Source organism: Protopterus annectens, chromosome 4.part1, assembly GCF_019279795.1.
Source record: "Protopterus annectens isolate FY-2018-M chromosome 4.part1, PAN1.0, whole genome shotgun sequence".
Lineage (NCBI taxonomy): Eukaryota > Metazoa > Chordata > Ceratodontiformes > Protopteridae > Protopterus > Protopterus annectens.
The window spans coordinates 967,687,560-967,714,585 of NC_056734.1; the positions used below are offsets into that span (position 1 = coordinate 967,687,560).

Sequence of the window (27,026 nt, forward strand, 5' to 3'; positions counted from 1 at the left end):
TTTATTCTGTCAGAGTTTCCTATTAATAGTACTAATATTTTAAAGGTGTTCCTGATTCTGGTGAGATTTGCCCTGATTGTTTGAGAGCTATGTGTTGAGGAGAAGTGCAGTCTATAAGTTAATAAGATAAAAAAGAGCTCATTCCACCATGTGTAATAACACAGTAGTAAAAATCAATCATAATAGTATAAATAAGTTTAAACAGACAAGGGAATGGAATTTATATTATATTGTATTATATTATATTATATTATATACAAAAAGGATGAAGTGGTTGCTTGCCTATTGTATACCGAATTGGATGAAAACTAGTCCTGCTAATGCACTTGCCATTCTCCGCTCCTCAAGGGCATAATCACTAGAGAGACTGAAGTCGAACAGTTGATGGAGGGGGGTTGCTAAGGGGGGGCTTTACACTCAGCAGTAGGCATCCTGCAATGTGGTTGGGACCAATGGAAGTAGCATTTTTAGTTTTGGAAAGTGCCAAAACTGCTTCATAGGTCGTTGCTATGCTTACACCCCAGAGGATCCATGAGGCGTATAGCCCAAATTCCCAACGGCCCTCCCCCCAAAGCACTGTCTCTGTAACTGACTTTTTCAAGGTCACACAGTAGGTAAATGAGAGCTGCAGGAATAAACCTGGTACAGTAGGAAGTACAGCTCACAGCCTTAACCCTTTGTGCCAGCTGCCACTGTCAGGAGCATGAGAGTAAGGGGAAGCAGAGGAGGGAGAGAGGGGAGGTTGGGTTGAAGCTATTGGATGACTCTTGTGTGTGCATCTAACTCCAGGCAGGTATGTTTCTAAAGTGTGTTTTCTCTGAACTCTGACATGAACTTTCATCTGCACACTGACCTCTTTACCTTATGCATGCTAAGACATGAACACACTTCACAATAAAAACTTTGTTGAAATAAAGCTGATACTTCAAAGCACACAAAAATACCTCCATATTTAAAGATTATAGGCTTTACTGGTTGATGGACAACAATGAAACTCTGATATGTACATGTGACATGGAACCTAGCTTTCACTTTCTTTATTTTTTCTTTCTGGCAGATTTCTTTTTTTTTCCTCCTTTAGTTGGTTTCTGAGAGCCATTTGAGCACTTACTAAGTAAACGCTTAATGTTAATGGGAGTTAACCTTTTCACAGGTTCCTAGCTTTCACGCTGCACTTCTTTCTGACTGCCCCCACAGGCGTAAGCTACACCTTCTAAGGATAACAGTAGCAACAAGGATTCAGATATGCACTTATCTGTAAATGAATGTGGATTAACCAGCTGAATGAGGCTGCAAAATTAGTGAGTAAAGAATTGCATGCTAGCAGATCAGCTCAATAAAGTACAACTAAGGTGGTTTGCACACAAGAAAATGCACGGCTCTTGGCATAAGTTGGACTGTGTTCCTCTAAAGATATGATGTTTGGTAGTATGAATCCACAGCGTCCACTGTCAGATTCTCGTTAATTCATACATCAGGTCATCTTGACATAAGATGGCAGTTTCCTTACCAGCTTCATTAAGATAACAACCCACTTGCCAACATTTGCAAATAACTGTAAAGATATAAAATAAAATAAATAAATATCAGACCTCAGTGTACACCAGTTAATATTTTCTTTGCTTGCCCTTTACTTCCCTTGTTATACCCACTCATTCTCTTTGCTAAATCCTTATTTACATTTGTTTTTCATTATTTTTCACCTTTTTACTTGACAATAAAATCAACAGATGTTCAGAATGAAACATATCTATTCCACACAGACCATAGGTCATAATATAGCCAGAAGCAACCAATCCTTAACACTTCTAATTAAAATAGATATGTGTACATATGTCTCAATAATTCAGCTTGTGCAAGCAAATAATGTTGCTTTTAATTTATTTAAAGTAAAGATAAGAAAAACACTCAGAGTAAAGAATGTTGTTGGCCATTCACTTGTCTGTTTGAGTTTAACGAAATGGCCAAACATAGGCTACATAAAAGTGCAGTCTATGCCAGTCCAGCCCATACCTCTCACTTGTCCAGAATTTCAGAGAATGTTCACATTTTTGCCTCATATTTTTTGTCCGTTCTTCATAAAATTTGTGGTTTTCTGGAATATTATTCAGAATTAAAGGCACTAAATAATATCAGACATTTCAGTTTCAGACTACATATCATATAGAAAACGTATACTAATGTAAAACATCTTATTCAAGCAACATTCCAGGTTTAATTTACTTTTGTCTAGAATTCCTGTGGTAAGAGTTTGATCAAACCTCTTACTTTTAGCTTTACAAACTTAAGGACTGTGGGCAAAATCTAAAAATGTGTGCTTAAATAGAATCACTCAAAAGCAGCTTTTTCATGGGCAGATTTTTCCATCTGTTTAGCTACTCATTGCTGCTTTTCCACTTTGACTTAAGACAGTAAAAAATAAATAAATAAATAAAAGCCACATAGGGTTCAGATATATCATGGTTCTTATCCAGTTTTGTAGTCTCTCGCACACCTCCCTTGAGGTGTCCAGAGCTGATACACGCTATTACTTCATCAGCATTCCCTCATGGACACCATATGGAGTGATAGGCCAGTGAGTTCCCATATGAAAGAGCAACAGAAAGAACAGGATGAAACTTGTAGATCAATATGTGTCTACAGCTTTAAGAAGCTTTCTAGGAGCTTGAACAATTGTATAAATACTGAGCACGTGTGAGCCGGATTGCCATTTTGTAGTAAGCTGTTGAGATGTAAGCATGTATGTCTGTGTAGTCTGTCATTTAAAGACTTTGTTTACATTTTGTAATGCTACTATCCATCCTGATGTGTTCGTACATAATAAAGCATGTGAACGAACTATCCTGCTTCATCATCTATAGTAGAGAGAACAGTGACATGGTGTCAGAAGTAGGATCCAGATTTTCAGGTTTCGAGACTGAGAGGCATTCAGTTAAGATTGGAGGACTATAAAGTAGTGAATCATCCCTACTGCACGTATAACTCACAAAACAGGTCAGAAATGAATTTCAGGTTTTAAAACTTGCTCGAACTATTTTTTATTCGCAAAGTATGAAACAAGGCCTTCTGAACACTATAAATGAATGTCTAAGTAACAGAAATATCCGATACTATAATATATTAACAGACATGGTCAAAATAACTGTGGAAAATGTTTGAAATAAAGTCCAAATAACTTTAAATGAATAAAATAAGGGACAAGACTGCATTTTTCACTAAGCACTATTTATTCTCATTAATCAAAGCTATTTGAGTTGTCTGAAGTGTATTATGTGTTTGCATGTTTGTGCAATATTACAGTACATTTATTTTGCAAAGTACAGTGTTTTGAAGAGTTTATTGTGCATTGTAATGTTATTATAAGCACACATAGCAGCTTGTTTGTACATAAGTACAAGGGCCATATTTTTCAGTGTGTTTGGGCATAATTTTTTGGAATGGCAGACGGATTTCGAAAAACCAGGTCTGCTTGTGTTTAAAAATAATATTGCAGAGAATTGGAGAGTGTTTGAGCAAGAGTATGATATTTTCACGCAGGCTGCATTTTCTGATATAGATGACCATACAAAGGCATTTATTCTGCTTAATTTAGCTGGGTCAGAAGTCGTATAAAAAGAGCATTCATTTGTGTATGCACCTGCTGTCTTTGCAGGAGAGGGGGAAAACCATCATATAGTTGTACCTGCTGAGTCACTGGAAGACCCTGAGTGCTTAAAATGTAAATTTATAGAAATGTGTAACCCCAAAATGAATGTTACAATGGACAGGCACTTATTTTACTCAAGGGATTAAAAGCCTGGTGAAGCTTTTGCAGCATATGTAACTGATTTGAGAAACAAAGCTAAAACGTGTAGATTTGCTGATTTAAGGGATGAGTTGATAAAAGATATCTGTGGTATTAAAGATGATGCTGTGGAGGAAGATTTTACTTTGTGACAGTGAATTAACTTTGAATAAGGCCATTGAGATTTGTCAGATATATGAGCTCACAGAAAAGCACACAAATATATTTACAAATGAGAGATGCATGTTTCCAGTAACTTCTAAGGTCAATGTTGATAGTATGCAGCATGTGGTTAAAAGAAACAAGCCCAAGCACATGGCAGCAACTGTAAGACCTGCTGCAGTCACTGGGAAACCCCGTAGCTTTCTAGCAAGTTCTACAGTATGCACAGTCTCAATGAAGCATAAGAGTGAGTCAGCAAACTCAGGTTAAGAGCCCTACCCAGTTTTATTGCCAACTGTCATAACTGTGGTGGAAGTCATGAGCCTAAAAGGGAAAAATGCTTAGCTTTTCATCAGCAATGTCACAGCTGTAATAAGTGGAATCATTTCAAAATGTTCAAACAAGGGGCATTCTTTTATTAAAAGGGAACAGTCAAGGAAACAAGTTGATCAATTAGAAAGCTATGACTCTACTTTTATGTTGATGGTGTGTCAGTGCTTCATGAAACAGTCAATGCAGTAGATTTATGGGCAAAGAATGAAGTCTTTTGTACTGTTCAAATAAATGGAAAACCCATAGAACTCAAAGTTGACACAGGTTCAAAGTGCAATGTTATATCAGTAGAAACATTTGCTAGAGTGTGTCATGGTAAAAGGCTTGATTTGGCAAAGTGTGCGAAGCTTGTTGTTTATAGTGGTGAACAGATTCAAACTGAAGGCTCAGTAGTACTTTCATGTTACTGTGCTGGGGAAAAGCTATAACTTGTTATTTTTATGTGATCAAAAGGCACATCCAGTCATTATTAGGGCTCAGAGACCATTTGAAAATGGGACTGCTTTCATTTAATAAGGAAGTCCATCATGTTAGTTTGAAAGACCACTCTTCTAATTTCGCCCAGTATATTTTTCTCTACCTATGCTGATCTTTTCAAAGACAAACTAGGCAAGCTTCCAGATGTGTACTCCATAAGTTAGAGCCAGATGTCAGCCCAGTTGTTAGGCCAGCCTGAAAAGTTCCAGTAGCTATGCAGAACTAAGTCAAAGCCAAGCTAGACAAAATGGTGCCACAAGCTGTAATTGTCCAGTTGATGAACCTACTGAATGGGTATTTTCAATGGTGGTTGCCCATAAGAAAAGCTTAGATGATATCAGAATATGTATTGATCCACAAGATTTGAACAAAACACTGAAAAGACCTCATCATCCAATGCGTACAGTCGAAGAAGTTGCAGCTTTGATGCCAAATGCCACTGTTTTTTCTGTCTTAGATGCAAAGAGCTCATCTTAGCAAATTTTCCTTGAGAAGAGATCCTTGCTGCTTGGTATATTCAGTACTCCATTTGGCAGGTACAGATTTTTGAGAATGCCAAAAAGACCACAGTGGAAAACTTCTCAAAAGCCGACTTCACACTTCTAAAAACTAGTGTGGTCTCCTTTAAGGCCCCTGAGCCAGTGGTAAACATTACTCAAACCGCTGAATCACTTACAAATGCCTTCTACCAGCACCTACAGGACTGCATGGATCAGGCAATCCCAAACAAAACTAAGACTCTTTGTACCAAAGGCAAGCGTCCAGTCTGGTGGACCCCAGCCATAAACAAGCTCTACAACAAAAGGAGGAAGCTACTACAAGATAGAGCAAAATCCTTGAAAGGTAAGACACCTTTGATCATTATAAGTAAAAAAACTAAGAGCTCTCATAAAATCATCCAATGCAAATTTTGAGAGAAAAATTGCCAAGGACTCAAAAGACAATCATAAGGCCTTCTTTAGCTATGTTAGAAACCTAGGAGGAAACTCCCAGATATGCTCAGAATTAGTTCAAAATGATGTGAAGATTACTGAACCTACACACATTGCCAACATACTGGCTGACAGGTTCAGTGCAAACTCCTCCCCAAAAGGAGAGATATCTATACCAGAGGATTGTAGCCCCCCAAACATCTCCAACGCCCAAGTGAGAACTGCTCTCTCCAAGGCAAAAAACACAGCATCCATGGGACTGGATGGTGTCCCCGGCTGTGTGCTCCACGAACTCAGTGAGGAATTAAACCCGCAGTTAGGACAGCTGCTTAATCTTAGCCTCACCGCAGGATACATACCCAAGGAGTGGCGCACGGCGACTGTGGTCCCACTTCACAAGGGCGGTGCCTCCACCGACCCTGGAAATTACCGTCCCATTAGCTTGACAAGCCTTATCTGCAAAGCCATGGAGAGGATCATAATGGAACTCATAAATAAAGACATAGGGAACTTGCAGACTTTGGATCCATCCCAGTTTGGCTTTGTCAAAGGCAGATCATGCCTTTTAAACTTGGTTGACTTTTTCGAAACAGTCACCAAGGCCATTGATGAGGGCAAGGCAGTCCATACAGCCTACCTCGACCTGGCAAAGGCTTTCGACACAATACCCCACTCAGGTATCATCGAAAAACTCATCAGCTTGAATGTAAACCCATACATCACAAGATGGGTTGCAAACTGGCTAAGTGACAGAACCCACAGGGTCAGAGTTGCTGGCGCCATGTCAGACTCAAAGCCTGTCACAAGTGGTGTCCCACAGGGCTCAGTCCTGGGACCACTCTTGTTCGGCATCTACTTTTCTGAAGTACAAGCAAACACAAGAGGGTTATGGCTGACAAAGTTTGCAGATGACTGCAAACTGGGCGCCATAGTCAAAAACACATCTGACACAGATATCCTTCAGAAGGGCCTCACAGAAACAGATAACTGGTGCCAGAGCCATGGCCTAAAGTTAAACGCCAAGAAATGCATAGTCATACCCTTCGGGAAAAACAAGGTTACCCCTAGCTACCATATAGGTGGCAATCCACTGAGCACAGAAGAAGTCATCAGGGATCTGGGGACTCAGGTTGACAGTAACCTTTCGTTTGACACTCATGTTGCCAAAGTAGTTAGGAAAACTTTCTACATTGCCCACCTGATCATGAAGGGATTCACATCTAGATCTAGGGAGGTCATCGTCCCCCTGTACTCATCACTCATTAGACCTATGATTGAGTACAATGCCCCATTCGGAATGTATCTGACCCGACACCTGCAGCAGCTGGAAAGGCCGCAAAAGTTCCTCACCAAAAGGATAAAGGGTCTCAAAAATATGTCTTATGCTGCCCGACTGAAAGAACTCCAGCTCTATTCAGTCACATACCGCTTGCTCAGAGGTGACCTGTGCCTGACATATAAGGCCATGTCAAACCCAGATTTGATGAATATGCTTCACCTCAAAAAATCTAGATCCCTCAGAACCACAAGGGCGGGAGACTTAAACCTTGACACGGTTATTAATAGAACGCGCTGGAGGGACAGATTCATCACCCAGAGACTCCCTATGCTGTGGAACAAAATCCCGGTACATGTGAGGCAGAGCACCTCGCTGGCCTTGTTCAAGAGGAATCTTGACCAATGGATGGGAGATCGCAGATATACCCCAGGGATTACTTCAGTGTCACTGCTTGACAGAGGCACAGCAAAATAATAGGCATAGTTTTCTTCAAACTAAAGGGGTGGCGAAAGCCACATAACTATGGGCTAGGCTTATAAATGCCCTTGGGCAGATAGCCTAGTATGAACCTATTTGGGATAAATTCTGCCAGTGAAGTCTTTCATCCTACAATGGAGCAACTTTTTTCTGGGCATCTTTGTGGTATTATAGTAGAAGATATTCTACTTGGAGGTAATGGTGACGTTGAGCATGACAGAAATCTCAAGAAAGTTCTGGAAATAGCAAGTCAGGTGAATATTAAGCTTAATCCTCTGAAGTTCAAGTTCAGGTTATGAGAAGTTAATTATGTTGGTCATTTATTTACCAGTTTAGGCTTACGACCAGACCCTTCCAAGCAAACAGCAATTCTTGAGATGCTAACACCAGACAATGTTCAAGCCCTTCAATGTTTTCTTGACATGGTTTACTTTCTAAACAAGTTCATTCTAGATGTAAGTCATCTGGCAGCACCACTTAGCGAGCTGACATGTAAAGATGTATCCTGGTCATGGTTCGAACACCACCAAAGAGCAGTTGATGTCCTGAAACAGAGAATTGCCAGTCTCCCGATTCTTAGATACTATGATGTTCACAAACCAGTTACTCTTTCCTGTGATGCTTCAAAATTTGGTCTTGGTGCAGTCATTCTTTAAGAAAGTTAACCTACTGCCTGTGTGTCCAGATCTCTAACCCAAACTGAAATGCAGTATGCTCAGACAGAGAAAGAGCTCTTGGCAATTGTGCTTGCATGTTTGAAGTTCCATGATTATATTTATAGTAGACCTATCCAGATTGAAAAAGACCACGAACCGCTAGTCACTATTTTGAGAAAGCCTATGCATTCAACTCCAGCCAGACTACAACCTAGGATGTTGAGATTGCAGAAGTATAATTTCAGTCTTGTGTACACAAAAGTCAAACTTCTTTATCTTGCTAATACATTATCTAGATCGCCCAGGAATACCACTGAATAGCATGAGAATGAGAACTTTGTGTTTGAAGTCATGAAAGTGAGAAATTTTTCTTCCACACGTCTTGATGAGCTTAGAAGTCATACAGCCTCAGATCCAGTTTTACAGAAGCTCAACCATCTTATCAATCAAGGATGGCCATCAAAGCAATCTCGTTTACCTCAAAAAGTGCACCCTTATTTTCCTTACAGAGATGAGGTATTTCTGACAATGGTATCATCATGAAAGGCCCAGAAGCAATTGTTCCAAAGACCTTATAACAAGAGTATATTGCTGTCTTGTATCGTGGCCACCTGCAAACTGATTCTACTAAAAAGAGGGCGAGAGTACTAGTATTTTAGCCTTCTATGTCAAAAGACATTGAGAGAGAACTTTCATCTTGTTCTGTATGTAATAGTACAAAACCCCAACAAGAGAAGGAGCCAGTTCAGCTAAACCGGATTCCTGAACTACCTTGGTCGACAGTAGCCACTGACATTTTCAAATGGAATGGTTAACATTACTTGGTGTTAGTAGACTCTTATTCCAATTGGTTTGAGACTGACCTACTTCAGAATCTAGCATCCAGTACTGTCATTACTAAGATGAAGCATCATTTTGCAGTCCATGGTAGGTTCATAGGTTCATAGGTTCATACTAGGCTATCTGCCCAAGGGCATTTATAAGCCTAGCCCATAGTTATGTGGCTTTCGCCACCCCTTTAGTTTGAATAAAAACTATGCCTATCATTTTGCTGTGCCTCTGTCAAGCAGTGACACTGAAGTAATCCCTGGGGTATATCTGCAATCTCCCATCCATTGGTCAAGATTCCTCTTGAACAAGGTCAGAGAGGTGCTCTGCCTCACATGTACCGGGATTTTGTTCCACAGCATAGGGAGTCTCTGGGTGATGAATCTGTCCCTCCAGCAAGTTCTATTTATAACCGTGTCAAGGTTTAAGTCTCCTGCCCTTGTGGTTCTGAGGGATCTAGATTTTTTGAGGTGAAGCATATTCATCAAATCTGGGTTTGACATGGCCTTATATGTCAGGCACAGGTCAAAAACTTTGTGTAGTCCACACAAAGTTATTTCTGACAATGGTACTCAGTTTACTAGCCAGCAATTCAAAAGATTTACGAAAGAGTGGGACTTTATCCATGTTACGAGTACTCCTAAGTACCCACAGTCAAATGGTTTGGCAGAAAGTGCAGTTTAAAATGCGAAACAGATACTAGTCAAAATGAGATAATAGTGATGTTTTCCTGAATCTCTTGAATCTCAGAAATATTCCTTGTGATAAACATCTTGTTTCATCTGCCCAGAGACTTCTGTCAAGACAAACCAGAACCACATTGTGACGACCGTGCCCTGGCCCAGCAATCAAGGAGCCCTAATCTTCACCACTAACACCAGGGAGGTCGTCTCCTAGAAGAGAAAAGGATAACTTATACACACAGTAAAGTACAATTTCCCTTAAGTGCATACAGAGATCACAGTCAGTCTGGGGCTGGTCACTCCCTTGCTCACCAGGTCCCCAATAAGACTCTCCACTGGCACAGCTATAGGGTCCAGATCTCAGCCTAGCTGGGCAAGCTGAAACCTCCAGTACCCTTCATGCCCCTGCTAAGTAGCTGACACACCACACACACACTTTGAGATAAGTATTTATACAACTTCACAGACACTCCTGGGAAAGGCTGACACAGATTCTCCAGCTGTGCCCCTTTACCCAGACCAAACGGTAATAATTACTGCCACCACCCAAATAATAATATCAGCTACTAAAAGTCCCTTAAAAGGGTGCCCAATTATTACTGTGCAATATTATACTCTAATGGTAGTATGACTAAAAGTCAAGGCTTACTTTAGAGTGGCTTATTACAATAACCTCTATAAATATCCAATGTATTCTAGAGCTTATCTTTACAAAAACCAGCCACATGTAGAAGGTTTTAAAAATATTTAATAATAAATAATTAAAACACAAGACAAAACTACTACACCACAGAGATATCTAAGAGTTCATAGATCACACAGCAACTTAAAATAATACAGTAGGACAGATCTGATTTCAATGAAAAATACCTAATTAATCTTTACTAGCTGTAACTATTCCTACAAGAAATCACAGTGCCAAAACTTACATGTGAGCATAAGGCAGAGTGCTGAGTTAGATGTCCAAAGTTAAAATGCTTTCAGTCTCTTGTGAGAAATAGTATTTAAACATTACTAACAAACATGTCTCTAAGGCCCTCCCAAATTACATAATTTTTGACACTTAGGTTTTCCCAGTATACATATTGCATCATCTTAACACCTGGTCTGAGTTCTCAGGCTACAAACTGCATTATTTAGCACTCTAACACCTGCTCAGAACTTACAACAATACAAGGCATTTCACATATACACGCTAGCAGAAACTAGGGCAATAAAGCACCTTCTACATGTAAATTCTGATCATACACTTTAACCTTAAAACAATGGGCATGAAACCTTCATCCAGCCACACTTGAGCCGAATTCTAACATGAAAGGGTCACAACATGCTTCACTGGGCCAGTAGAGTGCAATGTTGTCACATATTTTGCAGTTCCACATTTCACATTGTTCTTTTACACTCAAAGAAACATGCCTGTATTTTACATTTATTTACAAATGTCAGAATTATGTATCAAATTCTATTTGACTAGGCTGGCAGCCTCTGCCTATCTCTCCCCAATCGTCACCCCCCCCCCCAGAGAACTCAAGCAAGTTTTTCAAGTGCCCCTTGAGAAACATTGCATGAGAGTGTCAGGTCTATCTGGGTGTACCCCACCCCATTCCCTGTCTTGAGAGCCCATCTGCATTGTTATTGCTACTCCGACTGTGGTGCTACACTGATATATCATATGCTTGCAACCCCAGACTCCATCTTAGCAACTTGCCATTTTGCTGACTGGCTTTGTTTAACCATGTTAGAGGGTTGTGATCTGTCATCACAGTGAAATTTCTTCCATACAGATAAGGCTGAAGTTTTGTAGTGCCCACACTATGGCTAGACATTCCTTTTCTACTGGTGCGTAGCATTCCTCCCTGGGTTGGAGCCTAAAACTGAGATAAACCACTGGGTGCTCTTCTCCCTCTGAAGAAATCTGGCTAAGTATAGCTCCCACCCCATAGTTTGAAGCATCCACCTGCACAACAAATTCTTTGCTATAGTCTGGACTGGCTAACACAGGGGCTCCTCCCAAAGCTTCCTTAAGCTTCTGAAATGCCTGCTCACATGCTGGGGTCCACACTACCTTATCTGGCCTGTTCTTCCTTGTCAGGTCTGTGAGGGGAGCAGCTATGGTACTATAATTGGGAACACACTTTCTGTAGTACCCTGCTGTCCCCAAGAATGCCCTCACCTGCTTTTTGGTAACAAGTGCAGGCCATACCTGAATAGCTTCCACTTTGGCAGGTTCTGGTCTTATCTTACCACTCCCCACTCTATGTCATAGGTAGGAGACCTGTGCCATACCCACCTGATATTTGCTTGGCTTAATGGTCAAACCTGCCCTCTGTAGTCTGCCCAGCACCTCCCTGACATTCCAAAGGTGTTCTTGCCAGGAATGGCTGTAGACAGCAATATCATCCATGTAAGCAAGTGCAAACCCTCCTGCTCCTGCTAAGATATGCTCTACCAGCCTCTGGAAAGTCACTGGGGCATTCTTCATCCCAAAGGGCATCTTTGTGAACTCATACAAACCAAAAGGAGTCACAAAGGCTGACTTCTCTGTAGCACTGGGAGTCAAGGGCACCTGCCAATAACCCTTGATAAGATCAATGGTTGTAAGATACTTAGCATCACCCAGCTGCTCTAGGGCCTTATCTGTCCTAGGCATGGGATAAGCATCCGACTCTGTGTGACTATTTAATTTCCTGTAATCCACACAGAACCTGGTGCTGCCATCCTTCTTTGGCACCAACACCACTGGTGAGGCCCAGGGACTGTTGGACTCTTGAATCACCCCTAGTTCCAACATCTCCTGTACCTCTTCCCTCGGAGTCTGTTTGACTCTCTCAGGCACACTATAAGGGGCCTGCCTGATAGGCCTTTGTGGTTCTGTATCCACCAGGTGGGTGCTCTCTGGTTTCCCAGTGAACATGTCCCCAAACTCTTGCAACACTGCTTGGATTTCTTGAACCTGGGTAGGAGATAGCTGCTGGGACATTGCTACCCCTTCCACCGAAGTGTCAGCCCGAGCCTCACTGAGGAGGTCAGTCACAAGATCTCTCTCAGACTCCTCCTGCAATCCACTGCAAATGCTCAGCACAAGGGCTTCCCTATCATGGTAAGGTTTCATCATGTTAACATGGTACAATTTGTGCCCCTGCTGTCTGCCTAGCACTTCCACCATGTAGTTAACATCACTTACCTTTCTTACCACCTTATAGGGTCCCTCCCAAGCTTCCTGCAACTTGTTGTGTCTGACAGGAATGAGAACCATCACCTGCTGCCCTACAGCATACTCTAGCTCGAGCATTCCTGTCATACCACACCTTTTTCTGTTGTTGGGCTTCTGCCAAGTCCTCCTGGGCCAGGCCCATGAGTTCCCTGAGCCTTGTCCTGAGGTTCAGGACATATGCCACAACAGACTCCTTTTGAGACTCACACTCACCTTCCCACTCATCTTGAATTAAATCGAGAGGTGCCCTCACCCTATGCCTATAAAGCAACTCAAAGGTTGAAAAACCTGTAGATTCCTGGGGAACCTCTCTGTAAGCAAACAACATATGGGGCAAATATTTGTCCCACTCCCTCTTAAACAGATCTGCAATGCCCGTAGCATGGACTTGATTGTAGAGTTTAACCTGTCAACAAGACCATTAGTCTGGGGATGGTAGGGGGTGGTCTTCATGTGCTTCACCCCACAGGACTTTCACAGACAAGCCAGCAGGTCTGACATAAAACTGGCACCTCTGTCAGACAGTATTTCCTTTGGGAAACCTACCCAACTGAAAATCTCTAGCAAAGCATTTGCCACCATCTCTGCCTCGATGGAGGACAAAGCCACTGCTTTAAGGTATTGTGTAGCATAATCTACAATCATTAGGATATACTTTTTCTCTGTGGAACTTGGGGTATTCAGAGGACCCACAATATCCATAGCTACCCTCTGAAATGGCTCCTCAATCACAGGCAAAGGCATCAAAGGAGCTCTCACCTTGTCTCCTGCCTTGCCTACCTTTTGGCACTGCTCACAGGTCCTGCAGTACACTGTTACATCTCTAGAAATTCCAGGCCAATAGACATTTTGCATAATATGCCTCTTTGTACGTTTTATGCCCATATGACCTGCAAAGGGAATATCATGTGCTATGACTAGAAGCGCCAGATGGTAAGCTCTAGGCACTACCAACTGCTCTACTCTCCCACCTTCTAGCCCTCCCTCAGGGGTCCACTGTCTATACAGTAACCCTTTGTTCCAGTATACAGATTCCACCTTCCCTTGAGAATCAGGTGCATCCCTAGCTACCTGCCTCAGGCCTTGAAATGTAGGGTCTGAAAGCTGACCCTGTCTCAAGTCTATGCTAGTAACCCTTCCCAGCTCCACTTCCACAGGAAGTCTGGCATCCTCTAACATTGGTGCCTCACTGTCAGCCTGGTTACTACTACTCACCTCTATCTTTGCAGTTACCCTGTCCAAGGGAACATCAGTACCCACAAGCAGCTGTGGCTCACATTCAGTCTCACTGCTACAGCATAGCTCACTCCCTGAAGTAACTAACTTAGCAGTCCTGGCTGCAAGTATGCAGGCTGTCTAGGTCTCCCCCAGGTTACCAGACCCACATGCTTGTCTCCTAGCCTCACTGCATGTAACTGCATAAGTGCATAGTACTGCCTCATCCAAATCCTTCCGTCTCAGGACATCTGCAGGATGGTAGTTCCATACCCCTGTCGTCTCAAGACAACCTACTGTTGGCATTTTGTCTTTCCCATTTACTGGCTCCCTCACCTTTGGTTCCCCACCTTGCCTCCATGGACATCTGTATGCCACATGGCCCTACTGGTTGCATTCAAAACATTTAACCCTAGCTCTTGGACGTGTACCTGGACTAGTGGCTTCTTCTGCTACTGGCAGATTCTGTTGGGGCAGTCTGTGCTGCCCACCATGGGTTCCTTTAGTCCCATGAGCAGTACTGGTGGTCCGTTTCCTGTGCAGGGCTGCCCTGCTTGCTAGGTATAGGTGTCCCTTCTTCCCCAACACTTCTGAAGTAGCACACTATTTACCAGCTAACTAGATCCTCATGTCCTCAGGCAAAGTGCTATGGGCTTGTTCCCTTACCAAAAGGTCTGCCAGCCCTTCGAAAGTGGTGACCTGACATCCACTCACCCAGCTATGAAAATAAGTGCTCAGTTCAACAACATATTCACATACATTTTCATCTGCCTTGCGTCTATGCTCATGAAACTTTTTCCTATAGATTTCAGGTGTTAGCTTAAAACATTCCAACAAGTGTCGTTTTCCAGTGGTATAATCAAAGCAGTCAGTTTCATGCATTTCTGCTAAAGAAGTTGCAGCTTTTCCATGGAGTAAGGGGGTCAGAAACCATACCCAGAGCCCTTGGTCAACTTCATACTGTTTTCATACCCGCTCAAACATATGAATGAAGCTATCAAAATTATCCCCCTCTTTAAACTGTGGAAGAAATTTGCTGACCTTTTTGTGCTTCTGGTGTCCAGTTACTCCCTTCCCCATTACCTCCATGACTCTGGCGAAGAGTCAGCATTTTCCTCAGCTTGTAGACTCCTCATTTTCTCAGCTGCTTTTAGTTCCATATGCCTGGCCTCCAACTCAAGTCTCTTTAGCTCCAGCTGGATAGTCCACTGCAGAAAGGTTTAGCTGTCCATTCTCCGAGGATATTGTATCTCCACTGTCAGTCTGATTGTCCTCCAGGCTGCTGTTCTCTGAGGCAGCTGTAACCAAGGCTGCAATCAAGTCTGCTTTAGTCAGGTTTCCATGCACCAGTCCCCTAGCCTGGCACATCTCCGCCAGCCGGCTCCTTGTCAGCTTTCCATACTCTTCTGTTGACATGCTGCCTGCTCTCCCTGACTAACATTAAGCTAGCAAAAGAAATAAAACAATTGTGATTTGAACTCTGAGTATACACTGTGTGGCTGTTTTAGAGTACAAAACACTTTTAGAGATCACTGTACATAAGCTACAGGAATTCGCTCTACCCACACCACTACAAGCCATTTAGTATGTGAAGTAGATCCTACCACTGCCAAACACTTGTGATGACTGTGCCCTAGCCCAGCAATCAAGGAACCTCAATCCTCACCACTAACACCAGGAAGGTCATCTCCTAGAAGAGAAAAGGATAACTAATACACACAGTAAAGCACAATGTCCCTTAAGTGCACACAGAGATCACAGTCAGTCTGGGGCTGGTCGCTGCCTTGCTCACCAGGTCCCCAATAAGACTCCCCACTGGCACAGCTATAGGGTCCAGATCTCAGCCTAGCTGGGCAAGCTAAAACCCCCAGTACCCTCTCTGTTCAACCAGTGCTTTGTGTCCCTGCCAAGTAGCTGACACACCACACACACACTTTGAGATAAGTATTTATACAACTTCACAGACTCTCCTGGGAAAGGCTGACACTGATTATCCAGCTGTGCCCCTTTACCCAGACCAAACTTTAGCAATTACTGCCACCACCCAACTAATAATACCAGCTACTAAAAGTCCCTTAAAAGGGTGTCCAATTATTACTGTGCAATATTATAATCCAATGGTAGTAGGACTAACAGTCAATGTTTACTTTAGAGTGGCCTATTACAATAACCTCGATAAATATGCAATGTACTCTACAGCTTATCTCTACACAAACCAGCCACAGGTAGAAAGTTTTAAAAATATTTAATAATAAATAATTAAAACACAAGACAAAACTACTACACCACAGAGATATCTAAGAGTTTAGAGATCACACAGAAACTTAAAATAATACAGTAGGACAGGTCTGATTTCAATGAAAAATACCTAATTAATCTTTACTAGCTTTAACTATTCCTACAAGAAATCACAGTGCTAAAACTTACATGTGAGCATAAAGCAGAGTGCTGAGTTAGATGTCCAAAGTCAAAATGCTTTCAGTCTCTTGTGAGAAATAGTATTTAAACATTACTAACAAACATGTCTCTAACGCCCTCCCAAATTACATCATTTTTGACACTTAGGTTTTCCAGTATTCATATTGCATCATTTTAACACCTGACCTGAGTTCTCAGGCCACAAACTGCATTATTTCGCAATATAACACCTGCTCAGAACTTACAAAAATACAAGGCATTTCACATATACACGCTAGTAGGAACTAGAGCAATAAAGCACCTTCCATATGTAAATTCTGGTCATAAACTTTAGCCTTAAAACCATGGGCATGAAACCTTCATCCAGCCACACTGGAGCTGAATTCTAACATGAAAGGGTCACAACATGCTTCACTGGGCCAGTAGAGTGGACTGTTGTCACATATTTTTCAGTTCCATATTTCACAGTTTTCTTTCACACTCAAGAAAACATGCCTGTATTTTACATTTATTTGCAAATGCCAGAATTATACATCAGATTCTATTTGACTAGGCTGGCAGCCTATGCCCATCTCTCCCCAATTGTCACACACATTACCAGTCAGCAGTAGTTTATTGGTTTCAAGTGCTAAGAGTAACAGATCAGTGAAAGCCTATCTGTTAAAGAATCACCTAGCCCAGAAGTCTTATTATGACAAGTCCATCAAACCACTCAATCCATTACATGAATGAGACAGTGAGAATGCAAATGTTCAAAGTTATGATTGGATTGGTGTTGAGAAGAATATTTGCCCATATCTGAAATCATGCATTGTGGAATCACAAGGAGCAGAGTTTATGTGGAATCGGAAACATTTGATGCCAGTGTCCAAGCCTGTGCCACAGCACCTAGCCTGTGGGAAAGACTCTTTATCTCAGAGTGAGTTATCCAGCATTCCAGTTCCAGAGGATGTTTCAATAAATATCCCTGTTCCTAAGATGAATCCCGAAATTCCTGATACATGTTGTTCATTGAAGACTGTCCCTGTTTCTAAACCTAGTTCTGATTACTATATTACTTGATCAGGTCACATTTTCAGACCATCTTACAGATACACGGCAACTTGGACATAAACATTGTATTTGTTTCTAATGTTTTTATTACTGCATGTCTTATTCCAATGTCATATCATTGTGGTCAATCTATTTAAGAGGGAGGATGTAGATCAAGATGTGTGTACAGCTTTAAGAATCTTTCTAATGGGTTGCACAACTGTATAAATACTGAGCACGTGCTAGCCTGACTGCCATTTTGTAGTAATCTGTTGAGATGTAAGCATGTATGTCTGTGCAGTCTGTCAGTTAATCAGTTTGTTTATATTTTGTAATGCTCCTATCCATCCTGATGTGTTTCTGTGTAATAAAGCATATAAACACACTACACCCCTGTTTGTCATCTATAGTAAAGAGAGATGAGCGACAAAAGTGAAGAGAATGTTGCACAGGACGAATCCCCACAGGAAATGGAAAACAGAATGTGCCCTTAATTTAGAAGAAAATGATCTAAGATAAGAGTTGCTTGATTTATTAGACATGAACAAACATACTAAGATCAACAAAAGAAATAAACTACAGAAAGTCAATAAAACCCAAAAAGTTAGAAGTTTGATAAAAAACTGAACGCAGTAATTAGGACTGTTCATAGAGATTTGTGTGATATAACAGAAGTAAATTGGACATATTACTGTCCAGCTAACTTACAACAGATAAAGCCTTACCACAAAAACACTGGGCAGTAAGGAAAAGGAAGGGGAGAGATCAAAAGCCATCACAGAAGTATCAAATAGAGGAAAATATAAAGCAATTAAGAAAATAAGTGTCACTGTTAGAGGAGTATAGAAGAGTGAATAGATCAACAGAAATTCTCAAAAAGATAGATGTGATAAAAGCAATGCACATTATCAGAACTGATCAGGATCTATCATGCATTATCACAAATAATAATTCAGCACATGCAGAAAAAGTTAGAAGATATGCAGATAAATATAAAGGAAAATAAGCAATTTACTGATGACCCAAAGAAGTTTTATAGAGAACTGGGAAACAAGGCAAAAGGAAATGAAATACCACCAAAAAAGAAAAAAATAGATAAACTTGGAGAAATATCTATGAAGATCCTGTAAAACATAACAAAGATACTGAAACCACAGAAGAAGTAAATGAAAGAATAAGAAACTCAAATGTACAGGATATGAAATGGGATGAAGTAATGGCCAGAGAGATTGAAACAAAGTTAAGAAAAGCTCCTAACTGGAAAACACCAGGCCCAGATGCAGTACCTAGTTTCTGGCTAAAAGTATTAGCATCTTTACACAAAGACTTAGCCATGAGCAAGAACTATTTGTAAGGACTCCCCAAACATACACCAACCTGGTTAACAAAAGGAAAAACAATACTCCTATTTAATAGCTACCGTGCAAGCTATCCTAAAAACTATAGATCAGTAATTTGCCTTCCGAAGACGCATAAACTATACACTACAATTGATGCTGACAGAGTTTGTAGTCATTTAGAAAAAACTCAATCATGGCAATAGAACAAAAAGGTAATAAAAGAAAGTCATATGGAACAAAGGATCATTTGTTGTTAAATAAAATCATAATGGAGAACTAAAAAACGGAAGAATCTAAATATGGCATGGATAGACTACAAAAAAGCATTTGACAGTATCCCACATTCATGGATAAAAGATTACTTAAAAATGTATAAGATACATCCTACACTGATTGATTACATTACAGCAACCATGAAGCAGTGGCAGACCACTTTGCAGTTAATTCATGATAAAGGACAAATTATTATTCTGTTAAAATTCAAAGGGGAATATTCTAGGGTGACTCTTTGTCACTGCTGCTCTTTTGTCTTGCCCTTAACCCATTAAGCTGTTTACTTAACAGATTAGGTCATGGCTACAGTTTGACTCCCAGAAAACAACAAAGTGTAAAGACTTTTCATTTTCTTTTTTTGGATGATTTAAAACTGTATAGTTTGTCAGATGAGGAACTAAAATCAGAACTGCAAGTGGTCAAACTTTTTCAGATGATATAGGAATGTCATTTGATCTTGATAAATATGCAAAAGCAACCACTAAAGCAGGAAATTTGTAGCACCAAGAAAACATCAGCCTGAGACATAAATATGATATAAAAGAACTTGCACAAGAGGGAGTGTATTGATATTTGGAAACTGATGAAGAATCAACAATAAAACATGGATCAACAATAAAACATGAAGAAATGTGAGTAAAACTTAGTAATGAATATTTTAGAAGACTACGATTAATATTGAAAACAGCATTGACTTCTAAGAAGAAAGTCCAAGCTATAAACCAATTTGCTCTTCCTGTCCTTACAGTTTTGGAGTGACTGAATGGCCCAAAAAGTGTTGGATCGGTTGTAGAGGAAAACAAGAAGGATGATTCATGCTCATCAAATTATTTATAAAAATCAGTGCAAACCAAAACTATATATTCCCCATTCTGAAGAAGATATTGGCCTCCTTGAAACTGATTACATGTATAGATCTGCAGTCATAGGACTGAATACATATTTGTTGACCTCACAAGACCCAAACATAGTGAAAGTTTAAAAACATGAGGATAATACATCTAAGATGACTTCCCTGCTTAGTTTAGCAGAAGCATAATTGTGTCAAGTGGGAAATGAAATCAGACCAGAAGTAGATAAAAATCAGGCAGCAACTGAATGTGCCAAAAAACAAAAGAAAGACTACAAGGTGAAGGATCAGATTATAAGGCAAGAAATGTGGAAAATGCATAAATATAGTTGTAAATATAGAAAACTACTGTAAGAACCTCACATTGATCAGGATCGAACATAGGAATGGTTAAGGGAAAGTGAATTTAAACAAAAAGATGAAAGGTTTATATTGGTGGCCCAAGATAGTAGACTGCATACACATTTGTTTACAAAGTCCATCGAACGTGTGGGAGAAACAGGAAAGTATAGGTTTTGTAAAACAGAAGTGGAAACAGTCACACATCTTGTTGCTTGTTGTGATATACTAATGGCAGAAGGGTTGTATACTGAAGGACATAATAATGTGGCAAAACTGTTGCTTTTAGGATTGTGCATACATTATAATATTGAAGTAATTGAAAAACACTGGAAACATGAGCCGCAAGACATTATAGAAGTTGATGAAGTTTATATCACATAGAATCACCCATTGCTAACAGTTCAAAAAATATATGTGAGAAAACCAGATATAGTAGTCCATAAAAAGAAGACAAAAGTAGCATTGATCATTGAAATTGCTGCACCTAGTGTCTTATGTAGAGAGAGACACAATCAAAAATACCAGGCAGAAGTGAGGACAATGCATTAGAAGGATACCCAGACAGTTCCAGTAGTAGTAGTAAGAACAATGGGTCATATAAAAAAGAATTTGCAATCGTACTTTGATATGTTACCAATATATGTAATTCAGTATGAATTGTAGAAGGAGTCATTCCTGGGCACTTTGCAGGTGCCACGAAGAGCACTTCTGGCTAACATCAAAGATTGAATCTATACTAAATTCATGAACTTTCATCATACTTTGACTTAGGAATGGGGCCCATTCCTGTCATGCTATTAGAGGCACCATATAGAAAGCCAGATATAGTAGTCCATGAAAAAAAGACAAAAGTAGCATTGGTCATTGAAATTGCTACACAAGGAGATTACAGTGACTTATGTACAGAGAGACTCAAAGTCATAAAATACCAGGATTTGCAGGCAGAAATGAGGACAATGTGGAAAAAAAAGATACCCAGACAGTTCCAATAGTAGAAGGAGAGATGGCTCTAATAAAAAAGAATGTGCAGTCATATTTAGATATGCTGCCAATACATGTAACTACATATGAATTGTAGAAGGAGTCAGTTCTGAGTACACTGCAAGTGCTGCGAAAAGTACTTTTGGCTAACATCAAAGATCGAAACAATACTAACTTCATGAACTTTAAATATATTTTGACTTAGGAATGGGGGGGGTCCAGTTGAGTAACCACTTATGATACTTGTTCAGAAGTGCTTTGAACTGTGAGCTGCCACCCATCCCTTACCTGTAGATTTAAACACCCACAACCCCACCCAACACATATCTAATATATAATCTATATTTTATATATATATATATATATATATATATATATATAAAATAAATAAAGCTAACCATCTAATATATAATCCTCAACGGATAGGAGCTAATACATAATACAATTCACTCTTTTTTACTACTATAAGAAACAAAGCAACTTATTTTTACTTACGCCACAAACATTTTAATCCATTATATCTAAATAATAGTTATACAGTACATATTTAAAAATTACATTACGTAGTGGTTTCCTAGTTACTCTCCTCTACTTTCTACACTATCTCACCAGCAATCAAATTTTCCCAATGCAGAAATATACCTCACCCACTTATACACATCTACCCAACAAATCCCCGACCCACCTCTCCCGCTCATCAACCATAGTCCTATTCAGCTACAGATATTTAAAACTGAAGTAACCAACCACCATGGCACCAATAAAACTAAAGCAAAAGCCTATTTGGCTAGGCACTTTCCTACACAAAAGAACCTTTAAGTTAATCAGTGGAGACATTCACCCAAACCCTAGCCCCCTCCATCAGCAACTCCACCCTGACCAAACCACATCCAGTGCCACACTACTGACACACATTTATCTGCCAACCATAACCCCCACTTGTTAAAACTGAACCACAGAAGCATATGTAATAAAATCAATGGCATCCATGCCTAACTTGCTGTCCACACCCATGATGTAGTCACTGCCACAAAAACCTGGCTAAAATCAGGAATGCCTGCTGATGACATCACACCTCCAGGATTTAATATAATCCACATCGATAGGATAAACAAGTGAGAAGAAGGTGTTGAAATTCTCTATAAATCTCTGTAAATATAACCCTACTTAAATAAGAGACCCCAAAATGTAACAATGCTGAGATCATTTTAGCTACACTAAAACTTAATAACAAAAAAAAATCTGTATCTCAGCCTTATACATCCCACCACATGACATCAATACTGCTAAAAGTCTGTTTCACTGGATATCTCAGTGTCCAATATGAAACCCTCAGTATAGGATGGCAGCTTATAATTTGTACTACCTCAACAGAATCTGCACATGTATATTGCTTTACTAAATAAATTTCATCATGAACTAGAACAAACAATAACTCCAGCAGGCAGTAAAGCTTATATTGGGTGCTCACCAATAAATCAGACAAAGTAACTACAGCTGGATGCCTACCAGGAACCATAAGTGGTCACATACCAAATTATGCCACTAGAAGCTATAATAGCCAGGATAAATACATAATAAACAATCAAATACAAAATTCAACCAAGTTCAACAAAGGCACCTTTATTAAAATACTATCTCAGTATAACTGGAAAACACTAAAATCCATGCCTCTAGACTCCCACTTCATTGACATTTTCCTAAAATTCCTTAATGACTTAGCTCCAGTCCATAATAAAATAGTCAAATTCCAGCCTGCACCATGCCTAACTAAGGAAAAAAAAACTATTTATTATTTATTTTTATTTATTTATTCATTTTACATTTGTTGACTGGGTTAGTCTGACTGGGCAATAGCCCTTTATCAGCAGAGTCGAGGAGAAAAGCTCCAATAGAAAAAAATAGAAACAAAGGTAAAGAACATGGAAAAATATACAAATGAGCAGATTGTATCTAGACTAAGCACACATAGTATAAACTTCAAAAATGTCAGAGCAAGCATACAAATAACATTCAAAAATAATGGGCATGGGTATCCTCTGGGTGCTCTGGTTTCCTCCCATGTTACAAAGACGCATTTGGAGTGTTTCTCCTCGGGCCTCTGCTGAATATTGGCTTTGTTCCAAGCCAAACTTTCCCAGTTAGCACATGTTAAATAAATAAATAATGTACAATATATACATCATAATAGAGTACAGTAAGTTCTGTACATAAAATAATGTAGGAAAATGTAAGAGGTCATTGGCTAGTGGGAGCTCTATGAAAAGCAGAAGATTTAAAGGCACATAATATATACAGGGGGGTGAACCCCATGTAAAAGACCAGTGGCCAGACAGCAGTTTAGGAAGCTGAGAGTACAAACAGAAAATTGTTAACATAGTATCAGGAAGCACAGAAACTATTAGCATGGTATAAAGAAGCTAAAAAGAGAAGTGTGAAAGATAAGTGGCAAAGTTGTAAGGAGGAAAGATATCTTGAGATGACTCAAAGAGGAAGACAACTGTTGAAGAATGGATGTTATGTTAAGCAGAGTCCTTACATAGGCAGGAACAAGATTTATAGAGGTTTTCCTTCAGGTTTGTTTTAAAGGTCTTAGGGTTAGTGATGGATCTGATACTCCGGGCATTAGCTACAGAGTAACTGTAAAGGAGTTTGCCAGTACTTTTATTAGACTTATAGACTTGCAGTAGGTGCTGTTGAGAGCTACAGAGAGCACGGTTAGGAGTGTAAGGTTGTATTAGATAAGAGGGAGAGAGGCATGAGGAGAGTTCATGAAGGATAGAGTGTGCCATGAGAAGCTGGGGAAGTAGAATTTGGTGATGAAATTCCAGCCACTGTAGGCTTTTAAGAGCAATGCATGGTGGGTACAATAAGGTTGGTTCGAGGCAAACCTTGCAATTTTATTGTAGGTGAGTGCAAGCTTGGACAGAAGATTGGATTGGAGATTTGTGAGTATCGTGTCTGCATAGAGAAGTGTGAGAAGTAGGAAAACTTGTGCAAGGGAGAGTCTTGAAGCATTTGTGATGAATTTGTTATGCCTTTATAGCAGGCCCAGCTTTTCATGTGTCTTTTTAATGCAATGCTGAGTGTGAACTTTAGTTGGTTGTCGATAAGAACACCTAGAAGTTTAGTATAAGGTTCACTGGAGATGGTTGTGTTGTTGAGGGAAGAGACAGTATAGGTGGCTTTGTAGGGGGGAATAGGAGAAGTTTGGTTTTCTTTGGGTTAAGTAGTAGTTGGTTGGAAGTAAGCCATTTTTTTGACTGCATGAAGGGACTCCTGGGTGAGGGTGTAGAGGTAAATGATGTCGGAACAGGAGATGATTGTAGAGGCATCAGCATATTGGACAGTGGTAGATAGTGGGCAAGAGGAGTGGAGATCATTGTTAAAGATGTTAAAAAGTAGAGGTCCAAGGATGGAACCTTGAGGTACCCCTGTTTGAATGGGTAGGAATGGAGGGAAGTTGGATTGCCATTTCACTGCCCGGAATCTATTGGAGAGGTAACTTGAGAACCAGGATAACATGGAGTTGGAGAGGTTTAGTGAAGTTAGTTCCGATAGAAGTAATCTATGGGATAAGGTATTGAAGGCTTTAGAGAGATCACAAAACAAGCAGGAGACTAACTTGTTGTTACAAGAATTTTATAGTATCTATGAAGGATGTCAGAGCAGTAGCAGTACTATGTTTTGGCCAGAAGCCATGCTGTGTGGGTCTGAGAATGTTTTCTTGTAGAAGATGGTCAACAAGCTGTCTGTGGATGCATTTTTCTAGAATTTTAGACACAGCAGATAAGATGGCAATTGGCCTGAAGTTAGAGGGGTCGGTTGAGTTGCCGCCTTTATGTGAGGAAATGATGTAGTATTTTTTCCATATGTTAAGCACAGTGTTTTCCTTACTGGATCTATTCAGCAAGATGGAGACAGGGTAGAGTAGAGTTGGCAGAATGTTTTAAGAATTCTGGAGGAAGATTATCAAGTGATGGAGAGCAAGCTTTCAGTGTGCTCAGAAAAGATTTAATATAGGATGTGGGGATGGGTATAACAAAAAAGATGGGAGATGGATTAGGTGTAGAGGGTGAGGGTTGAGTGATATTGTAATTCTTGGTAAGGTTGCGAATAGTGTCATTGAAGAAGGTATTTGGGAAGGTAGCAGTGTCAGTGGCAGAACTAGTAGGGCAGGGGTTAGGAGAGGATGGTCTACCAGGATGTAGTAGCTGAGTACCACAACTTTTGGGGCTTAGAGTGGGAGTTGTTGGGTGGTTTATGGGAAATGTTTTGTTTGTCAAAGGTTACCTTTTTTTTAGTTAAGTTACAGAGCTCTCTATAGGTTTGAATATAAGTGAGGGATTTGGATGTTTTCCCAGAAACTCTCTCTCTTATTCATGAGGGTTCAGGTCATTTGTGTTAGCCAGGGGCCATAATGTGTTTTTATTCCTAGTTTCCTGATGAGAGTCAGGGAGTTGAGTGTGTCTAGAAAGAGGTTATTAAATGCCTGTGCAGCTTCCTTTATGGGTAGATTGTGGAGGAAGGACCAATTAATTGAAGAGAGCTGGTGGTTGAAAGTTTCAGGATTAAAATTGGAGATTTTGTGGCATACTTTGTATTGCTGGAGTTTACATAGTTGAGGAGAGTATCTAAGTATGTAGGTGGGATGGTGGTCACTTACAGTATCAGGTAGTGTGGAGGGTTTGTGATATAGATTAGGAGTGGAGATTAGTTGGGAGAAATCAAAGAGGTTAATGGAGGTATTAAGGGAATCAGTGTCAAGGGCATTCCATTTGATGTTAACATTGCCTAAGGTAATGGTTTCATAAGAGATTGTTTGTGTGCTCCAAGAGAGAGAAAGAGCTCAAGGGAAGGGATATTGTTACCTGTGGGAATGCAGATGGAGGCAACAGCTAATGTTTTGTGTTTGTTTAATTGGCAATTGGCAATGAGAATTTTGGCTGGATGAAGTCAGAGGTAGTGACGTGAAAGAGGTTGAAAAGTGTGTCAGAGTGCAGAATAGCAACACCTCCACCTTTCTTCTTAAGACGATCATGGAAGAGGATATTATAACCTGGCAGAGCTATTTCAGTATTAGATAGATGAGGTTTAAGCCAAGTTTCAGAGAGGCAGAGGATGTTAGGGGCATGTAAGGAGATCCAGGCATGGAAAGAGAAGGTTTTGTTCATAATAATTTGAATGTTAATTGATAGACTAGATAGGCTTTTGGTGGGTGGACATGTGTGAGTTTGAGAAGAAGAATGAGGGGTGAGAATTGGGGATGTGAAGGAAGAGAAGAGCTAGGATTAGGCCCTGGGTTAGGATGTATGTAGCCTGACAGTTATAGACTTAAGATAGTCTGAGATAAGTAAGGTGATTTTTTGGGTGGTAGTGTTTTTTATTTCATTTTGAGGGGGATTGTAGGCTTTTGTACAAGATAGTGTTCATCATCATCTTTCGGCTTTTCCCGTTAGGGGTCGCCACAGCGGATCATCTCTTTCCATTTCTTCCTATCCTCTGCAACTTGCTCTGTCTCATCAACCGCCTGCATGTCCTCGCTCACCACATCCATAAACCTTATCTTAGGCCTTCCTCTTTTCCTCTTACCTGGCAGCTCCATCCTTAGCATCTTTTTCCCAATATACCCATCATTCCTCCTCAGCACATGTCCAAACCAACGCAATCTCGTCTCTCTTGCTTTGTCTCCAAACTGTCCAACATGAGCTGACCCTCTAATATACTGATTCCTAATCCTATCCATCCTA

At 40.3% G+C, this 27,026-nt stretch overlaps 1 protein-coding gene across 2 annotated transcripts in view; it reads left to right on the plus strand.

The window, feature by feature from the left end:
• The window catches only part of ECEL1 (endothelin converting enzyme like 1), a 2,857,191-nt gene that overhangs the window by 2,603,030 nt on the left and 227,135 nt on the right, over positions 1-27,026 (plus strand). The window lies entirely within an intron of this gene.